The sequence below is a fragment of the Catharus ustulatus genome, chromosome 15 (assembly GCF_009819885.2).
Source record: "Catharus ustulatus isolate bCatUst1 chromosome 15, bCatUst1.pri.v2, whole genome shotgun sequence".
In the NCBI taxonomy this organism is placed as follows: Eukaryota; Metazoa; Chordata; class Aves; order Passeriformes; family Turdidae; genus Catharus; species Catharus ustulatus.
The window spans coordinates 9989618-9998124 of NC_046235.1; the positions used below are offsets into that span (position 1 = coordinate 9989618).

Consider the following 8507-nt stretch of genomic DNA (forward strand, 5'->3'; position numbering starts at 1 on the left):
AGACCTGTTGCTAAGTGACAGCCACACACACTCCTGGGGAAAAAATGGTTGTTCACTTGCATGGTCAAGAGATAAATAACAAGTCTCATCCAAGTACATTTCAACGACAAGTCTCCTTCCATCTCTACAAATGAAGCAACCTCAGCTTTACGCCACCCTGCTTGCACAGGAGCTAGTTCCAACTGCTGGCTTCAGACACAATTCCATGGGCCTTCTACAACTTACTTTTAAAGATTACAGAAGAAACAAAAGGATTACTGGGAGATGCAAGTCACAGAAGCAGCCTGCTGCCCTCAGTGTCTGCCACACACGCAAACACGTCAGCCTAGGGTCTCGGTGCCAGCGCTCCTGAGCGGAGCCGGTGCGGAGCTCAGGAACCTGCATTCACCTGCGCCCTGCGGCACTCGCGGTCCCCTCGGAGGAACACCCAGACACTCCGTATGGGCTGCTCAAATCCTGCAGGCAGACATATTGCAGCCTCTACGAGAAGTGAGAGTCCTAAAAGAATAAGAAGCCCTGTTTACAGAAAACATTTATTTTCGCTACTCTGGGAAGCCTCCGCTTATGGTTTAAAATACATCATCTGGCTTTTTTTAATTAAGTCATTCACAAGAAGCAGGCAACTTTTACACCACGGGTTCTTTATCCCGAAGTGAGACACACGGAAAACGCGTCCTGGCGTTTTTTGCCTTGTTCTTTTCGCAGTCTCCCCCGAACAGCCTCCCCTGCTCGGTGGGAGCGAGGAGGACGGAGCCAGTCCGTGCGTGGGGACCGCGGCTCCACACCCCGCCGGACTCCTTCCAGCCCCACACGGTCATTCCATAGCGGATTCCATGGAAATACAGCCCCACTGCCACCATTTCGTGGGGCGCGGGTGGATCTCCGGCTTTACCCGAGGCACAGCAAAATCCAGCTGAACCAAGCCCCGGTGTCGCTCAGGGGAAGGGACCGGCACCCCTCCGTCCCACGGCGCGCCTCGGGCCCCCCCACCGCCGCCGGGTGTCACGGCGCCGCGACAGAGCCCCCCGCGCCCTCTCCTTCCCGCACGGCGGACGGGCCACGGCGGTGACTTACGGCACGGGCAAGATGTCTCCGTTCGGGCGGCGGCGGCCCCGCTGCCGTCCCCGCTGTCGCTGCCGCTGCTCCGCTCTGCCCGCGGGGCTACCGGGATCGGCTGGACGAGCTGGCGGAGCTCCCACAATGCCCCGCGCGGCCGCGCGTCACATCCACCGCCCGCCCCTCGCGGCGGGCCCCTCGCGGTCCTGCAGGAGCGCTCCCGGTGCCCCGCGATCCGCTCGCAATCGCTCACGGTCCGCTCACGGACCCCTGGCGATCCTTCATGCCTGGGCCACCGGTGCCGCGACCCCGAGGTTCCCAGGGGCTCTCCTGCCTCTCGTCCCGCACGGAGCGCAGGCGGCAGCTGGCCCGGCCTGGCTGTTGAAAAGCTCCGTCCCTGCGTGGGGCTGGGCTTTGGCACCGCGGCCTCCGCAGCTGCTGCCGGCCGAGCCATTGTGTGCAAACGTGTTCGCGTCCAAATTTTCAGCACGGGGAGGTCAGAGCGAGGGGTTCGCGCTGTGTGCTTCCGAAGAATGAAGTTCATGGAGGGAAGAGAATAAGCAGTTGGATTGTTCCGCGAGGAGCATGCACTTTCTTCCTCGTTCTATACAAAAATGGCTCAGTGCCATTTTACCAAGGCCTCAGATGGAGCCTTTGTGCATCGGCTACACGGATGTCCTTGATCTCACCTTGTCGGGTTGGTAGTGCTGGGTTGCCGCTGCCCCTTGGCCCCACGCCCTGTGCCAGACTGGGAGTTCAGTCCCCCTTCACCTCTCCTCTCCTGCCTCCCCTAATTGCCTTGCCCACCAGCTGCCAGTGGAAAAGAGGAGCTGCCACAGCGGATCTTGGCTGCAGGACAGACGAGTCACAACAGACTGCCACTGTGTTTACGATGGTGGGACTAGAAGCAGCTGGAGTTCTGAATGTCCTGGAAGATTCCTGGCTTGCTCATGCTCCCAGACTCTTGTGCCACTGCCATTTGAATGGAGCATCCTATTTCTTCAGTACCCAAAGCAAAATAACCTCCTGCCCAGTGTTCCTTGCTGTTCTTTCATGGGTAGAGCTCTACCAGATGACAAGTGGCGTAATACCATTACTACTAGATGACAAGGTGTTTCTCTCCTGCTTTTATCATCAATCACTCTGAGCTCCAACTCTCCTTATTATCCTGAGTATCAGCGTATCATCATGGGGCCTTTGTTACACAACATAGCAAGCAGAAAGGAAGAAGGGGGTTTAAAAGCAGAAGAAAAAACAGCAGTGGGGATGACCTATGTAAAATGTGTGGCTGGTCTGAGAAACATCCCTTCAAAAAGTGTTTCAGGCATTATAGTTGTTGTGCTGTCATCCATCTAAATGGCCAGACCTGGTCTAGTTTCTAACATAGCTAAACTCAGTGTCTCCAGAGATATCTCTCATTACTTCTCAGTGCACCACACAGTCCAGTGCAGCCTAGTCCTCACTGCATTCCCTGAGTGCTAAATGTACCCTGCATGTCATGCAGTGGGGCATTTTTGCCCAACAAAGGCTCCCTACTGGGTCAGTACCCTAGAGTCCTGGATTGCCCTTAACCCAAGAATATGGATATAGTCCTTACTGGGCCATTTGCCATAGCTCTTCTTAGGAAGCTGAGGACACACTCTGCTTTCCCTGTGTTCCTATCCACACACATCATCTCATCATCTACCCACCTCCTCCTCCTCTTCCTCCTCTGCATTGCCCCACTCGCTTTTTCCTTACTGGTAGCGCTGCCCACGCAGTAACCTTTTCTGTGTGCTGTACAGAGTACCCAGCAGAACTCGTCCTCCAGTGCTTGGCTCTTCACACTCTGTTTTCCAGTTACCCACACAAGCTTTATTTAAATAAAAAGATCCAACAAAACAAATAAACCCAAACCACAAAACTAGCTCTCCCCCAAATATCTTGGTTGACATGAGCTGCATGTAAAATTAAAGAACGCACAACATTGTCTGATGAGATTGATGGAAAGCTGCAAGGGGTAGGGAGTTGTGGGTTGTAACTAGATGATTTTAAGGTCCCTTACAATCCAAAGGTTGCTTTATATACTCGTCTACTATAATTGTTCATTTTGTCTGGTTTGAAGGGGAGTCTATGGATTTTATGCTTTTGAAGAAAGCCTTCAATTTTAACTTTCAATTTTAACTTTGAAAGCCTTCTCAGTTGGTGAGAATTTCTGGAGTGGGAGCTGCCTGAGTTTGCAGAGGGCCTGAACAATTTGTCCATGGAATAGGATGCTACCATGAAGACTGCTGTTGATAATGTGTAATGTTAGCATTGACTGGCTCACCTCCCACCAAAGCACAGATTTATTGTACTGAACATCTGCTGGGTCTACAGAGAGTGCCCATTTTGAAAGCACACAATGTGTCATGACTGTCTAGAAGTTTGTACAAAAGCCTGTGAAACTACACTACATCAACTACCTCACTAAAACAAACCTTGGCTTAGATTTTGTTCTCTTTGCCAGTTGTGAGGTATTTACAGAATGATAAAAAGCACCTTTCCAGGGTCCCACTGTCTTTGTTTCTGATATAAACAGTTCATATTCTAACATTTATTTACTCTTATTTTATTTTGACATTCTGATTCTATAATCAGTTCTAACAACATGAAGGGACTATTTGCAGAAGAAAGTTCTGAGTGATTGAGAATACAAATACTTCACTTGTTTATGCAGCAGAGGTGCTGGAGAAGGAAATATCACCTGTGAGGGGGCAGAGCAGTGTGGGAAGGGTTGTGGCTGAGGGTAATCCTCTTAAACTTAGATAGGCATTTTCACTTTGGGATAGCTATCCTAATTCTAAATGCATCACCTCTTTTGTCACTGGTATTTGTTGTTATGTGTTTATTGGCTACTGAGAATGCATGTCCTAGGTTGCTGCAGGTTGCAGAAGTATCCCTTCAGGATGTTACGTGCCTAACCAGCAGATACCTGCTGTTTTCTTCAACCTTCACATGGTCAAAAGAAAGTGCAAATTCCTCAGATGTGACCTGCTTCTCAGAAGGGGTTATCTGAACCTCCTTCAGCTGCTCAGCCTCCTCTCTCTTTGCAGACCATGTGACTAATCCATCTTCTCAGCTTCAGGTTACAGTGACACAGATAAATATACCTGTGCTGTGTGTCGTGCTAGTGACATTCTTGCCTTCACCATCAGAGGGGCACAGTGACCTCATACCAAATCCACTCAGTGCTCATCATGCTTCTAATGTGCCTGATAACCCACAGACCTGTCCCAGGGGAGTATTAGCTATGACTTTCAGAGGGCTGACCCTGGCCTTCCAGCAGATTACTGTAATCCACCGGTGTCATTACCATCCCGAGGAGTGACGCACCACAGGATTTGAATGTGTGTGAGCCAGCCCTTGCTTTCACTTCCCTCTATTTTCCAGCCACTCTGAAGGTACTCAGCTTCCTCATTGTTCAAAATTATCCCATCAAGATCAGGAGGTTCTGCAACTAAGGTTGCCCACAAACTGGTACTGGAAGCACCAGTTTGATACCTCTTCGGTTCAGGGTCAGAGTAATTGATCTTAATGATCTCTTTTTATCTCTTATCTAGACCACCCGAGAATTTCAGTTTGATTTCAAACCTGACAGCTGACTGTTGAACTGAGCTGCTGCTTTATCCTCAGTTTTTCTTTGTCTCCCACAGGTGAACAGGATTAATTCTATTTTCAATCAGTCAATCTTTGCTTTGACATCCAAGTCATGACAATTGGGATATCCTCCCTCTTCAGAACATTTCCTCTGGCCTCGACATTGTCAAGGCACTGGTGACTCTACTAATTGCCAGGCATATTGTTCTGTATCAGATGTGCTGACTAGTGCTGTTATGGTGAGATTAACACTTCCAGGGCACAAAAAGTGGATGTCTGGGATTTCTTTCCCAGTCTGGTAGACGGAGGTAAGTTAGTTCCAGTAATTTACTTTGTTAGAAATCTTTCTAGGCTGGCGACCTCTTATTGTTTTCCCCAAGATGATATTTGTGCAACTTTTTCAAACATGTATGCCATTTATTGTTGCTTTCTTCTAGAAAAATGTCAGTTAAGGAAATTTTTAATCAATGTTTATACCCACTGTCAGAATTGCTTTCAAAATACTTTAAATAAAATGCTACTTTTTTAAAAAAGAAGGCAAAGGTCTTAAATTTTTTAATTTAATGAGAGCCACTATGATAGCTGCACCTTTTAAACCCAGATTTGGAAGTCATTAATACAGTTAACGGGTGCTGGGACAAAAGAAGTAGCCAAAGTTTGTAAAATCATTATTAATCTCTAGATTAGGGATAATATTAACCTGCAATATAATACATTTCAAAGCTTACTTCTTCTAAATAGAATCTAAGTGCTTTTTGATTTATAAAGCCAATAGCCCAATAGCAGTGTGACACAGGCCTCAGGAAACATACCTGCCTCTTTCCCAGCCGTGTGGGAGAAGTGTGCTTTGAAACAAGCCTGATACACCCTGGCCACTAAAGGAACAGGCACACCTGTTCCTCCTGTGGTCACAGCTGCTCCCAGCATAACCTGACTCCCACACTGTCTTTTGAGCATATCAGTTAATTCCTTTCTGCTATTGAAAACAGCTTCTTGCATTGCTGCATTTTTAATGTCAAGTGGCAGGGGAAAGTTCTGCATTATTGTGCAAAGAAAATATTGAATCCGAGAGTTATGATTTATATTATTAAGTCAAAGAATTCAAAATTACTTTACATGATGATCAGCTCAATGGTTCCTGGTAGCTGGTATAAAGCTTGGCAGATAGCAGTGCAGCAATAACTCACATTTCTTATATTTAGTTATTAGGTTCTGTTGCTCCACTACATTAATTTTCCATGTAAGCAATAGCTGTACTTGCCAGAGGGATTTTATATAATTGCAGATGGTAGGAGACATAGTTGGTAATTGCAGAAATGCAGAGGGAGATGTCCAGGAGATGATCTTCTATTAAGATGTGGTTGCTATGGAGTACTTTGCTAGCTGCTGTTCTGCATGGGATTGCTATGATGCATCATTTCGTATAAGAGGTTATTTTTAAAGCAGACCCATTTCTTTGCCTGCAAAAGCAAAATCAGATCATCTCTCTGAGGAATATTATTTTAAAAAGTTCCTGTGCTGGACAGCAGACATTATATAGAATATGGTTCATGAAGTAGGCAAGAGAATTGGAGTCTACCATAATACCAGGCAGCAATGAAATCAGGCACTTTCACATCCATCTCGTGAGACAAACCCTAGTCCTTAAATTTAACAAAACTTCTCTTGCAGATGCAAAGATCATTGGCTGTCATAGCAAGCCATAGGTTACCAGAGGGTGATGTCCTCAGTTTAATCTGAGCTTCATAAATCCATTATGTCAGAGACAGCCCATCATTCCTTCTGTTTATTTTGAAGTATGTTCTCTGTGTGGAGGTACAGAATGAGGAAGTGATGGTGCCAGCTATTTGTGATGGACACAGAAGTATGTTCATGTTAAAAGTGCCAAGTGATGTGGTCAGCCTGGCTTTTGCTGAAGGATCCAAAGAGTGCTGGGAATGCAGTAGCTGCTTGATTGCTTTGTAAAAACAGTTTCCATCTTCATCCCTCTTTAGGAGTCATAGAATCACAGAATGGTTTGGGTTGGAAGGAACCTGAAAGCTCATCTCATTCCAACCCTCTGCCATGGGTAGGGACACCTGCCACTAGACCAGGTTGCTCAAAATCCATCCAACCTGAATGAACACTTTCATGGATGGGGCAATCCCAGCTCCCCTGGGCAACCAGTGCTTTGACCTCACCACCCTAACAGGGAAAATTTTCATCCTAACATCTAATCTAAGTCTCCACTCTTTTAGTTTAAAATCGTTCTCCCTTGTCTTATCACTAAGGATAGGACATCTGCCCTTGCAATAAGTTTCTATCCATTTTTATAAGCTACCTGTAAGTACACAATGCAGTCTCCCTGGAGCCTTCTCTTCTCCACTTAAACACCCCCAGCTCTCTCAGCCTGTCTCTGTAGCAGAGATACTCAAGCCCTCTGATCATCCTCATGGACTCCTTTTCACAGGTTAGGAAAACAGTCAGGAATAGTAAATTCAGTAATGCTGGCTCAAAAAAGCCATATGGTAGGACAATGGAAAAATTTAATTTGATAATAGACATGACTGACAAGTTCTGATGAGTGCTGTGCTCATCTTAAAAATCTAAGTATTGGGAAGCGTCTGTGCCATGACTGGAGCACATGAAGTTTTTCCCATGACATGGGTAGAAAGACTTTAAAATAAGGAAGAAACAAAGCAACATCTCCCTCTATGGGAATCACCTGTTTTGCAGCCCCAGGCTCTGGGCAGCTGAAATCTCCTGCAGTGTTGCCTTACCTGTCTGGCCAAGCTTCTGCTGCTCCTGCTAATTCCAGACAGGCTTGGTGGGCTGCTGGGATGCAGATGTGAGGGTATCAACGGTAACTAATTATTTCTTACTAAAGTCTTCGTTTCTTGTCAGCTGCTCAGAGCCTGTGCTTTGAAAGAGTTTATATATGTTAACGAGAATCCCTATGATTATTGCTGGGTTTAGCTTTGCTTTTTTTTTTTTTTTTTTGGTTTTTTTTTTTTTTTTTTCCCTCAAACAGGCTTTGCACTGTGGTTGTCCTCTCATGTGCTATTTTTGAAAGCTAACAGAGTATTACCAGCTGAACAGGTCCATCCTTTTGTCATGTTTAGATTCTGTCACTAGGCACAATAAGAATCAGCAGGTGCCTGTAACATATATATTCTTTTGTGTGTGTGGGTGTGTGTTTACATAAAGCCCTACAATTCATGTCAGGATATGTTATTCTTTTCTACTTGCTTCTTGCTTATTCATCTAATGACAGTTTTATCCATAAAAAATGGCTTATGAAAAGCACTGGGGTGAATATCAGTGAGAAATGGGACAGGGTATTTGTTTGGAAGTGCTTAGAGGGTCATTCTGAAGCTTGTGGATTAACCAGACAAGCAGAATTAGTCTCAAGTGTCAGTTGAACTGCCCCACAAATTGAGCTACAGAAAGTGAAGCATTCTCTGGGTGATGGTTGTGGTGAACACTTTCCAAACAGTTCATGCAATATAAATACAGTCACATAAACTGTTTATTAGATAATAAATTAATATGAATATGGAACAAAATTAATATATTTTTAGGCACTGTTTTGAAAAGAGAATAGTCAGTGTTTGATGACTTCCTGATTATAGTGATTGTTGTCAATAACCGTCAAAGCTAGGAAATATGCCTTTTAAAATATTTTTTTATCTCCTTGTATGCCATGCACTGAATTATCAGAGATTTCTGTCTCATTGGTACCATAAAATTTTTCTAAAGTCTGGCTAGTTTTAAGAAAATAGAAGATCCATAGTTTTAAACTAAATTACCCTTATCACACATGGAAAAAAATTACTAACGCCCAATATTTTTCC

General features: G+C 45.4%; 1 protein-coding gene across 4 annotated transcripts in view; it reads right to left on the minus strand.

Annotated features, from left to right (window-relative positions):
* LOC117003196 (core histone macro-H2A.1) overlaps nt 1-1175 on the minus strand; it is a 42896-nt gene extending 41721 nt beyond the window's left edge. For 2 of the 4 annotated variants that reach the window (XM_033072916.1, XM_033072915.1), the window contains exon 1: nt 1075-1175. The gene's annotated coding sequence lies outside the window, so the exon portion shown is untranslated. The remainder of the gene's footprint in view (nt 1-1074) is intronic. The other 2 variants (XM_033072918.1, XM_033072917.1) reach the window with 1 other exon arrangement.
* Nucleotides 1176-8507: the final 7332 nt, after the last annotated feature.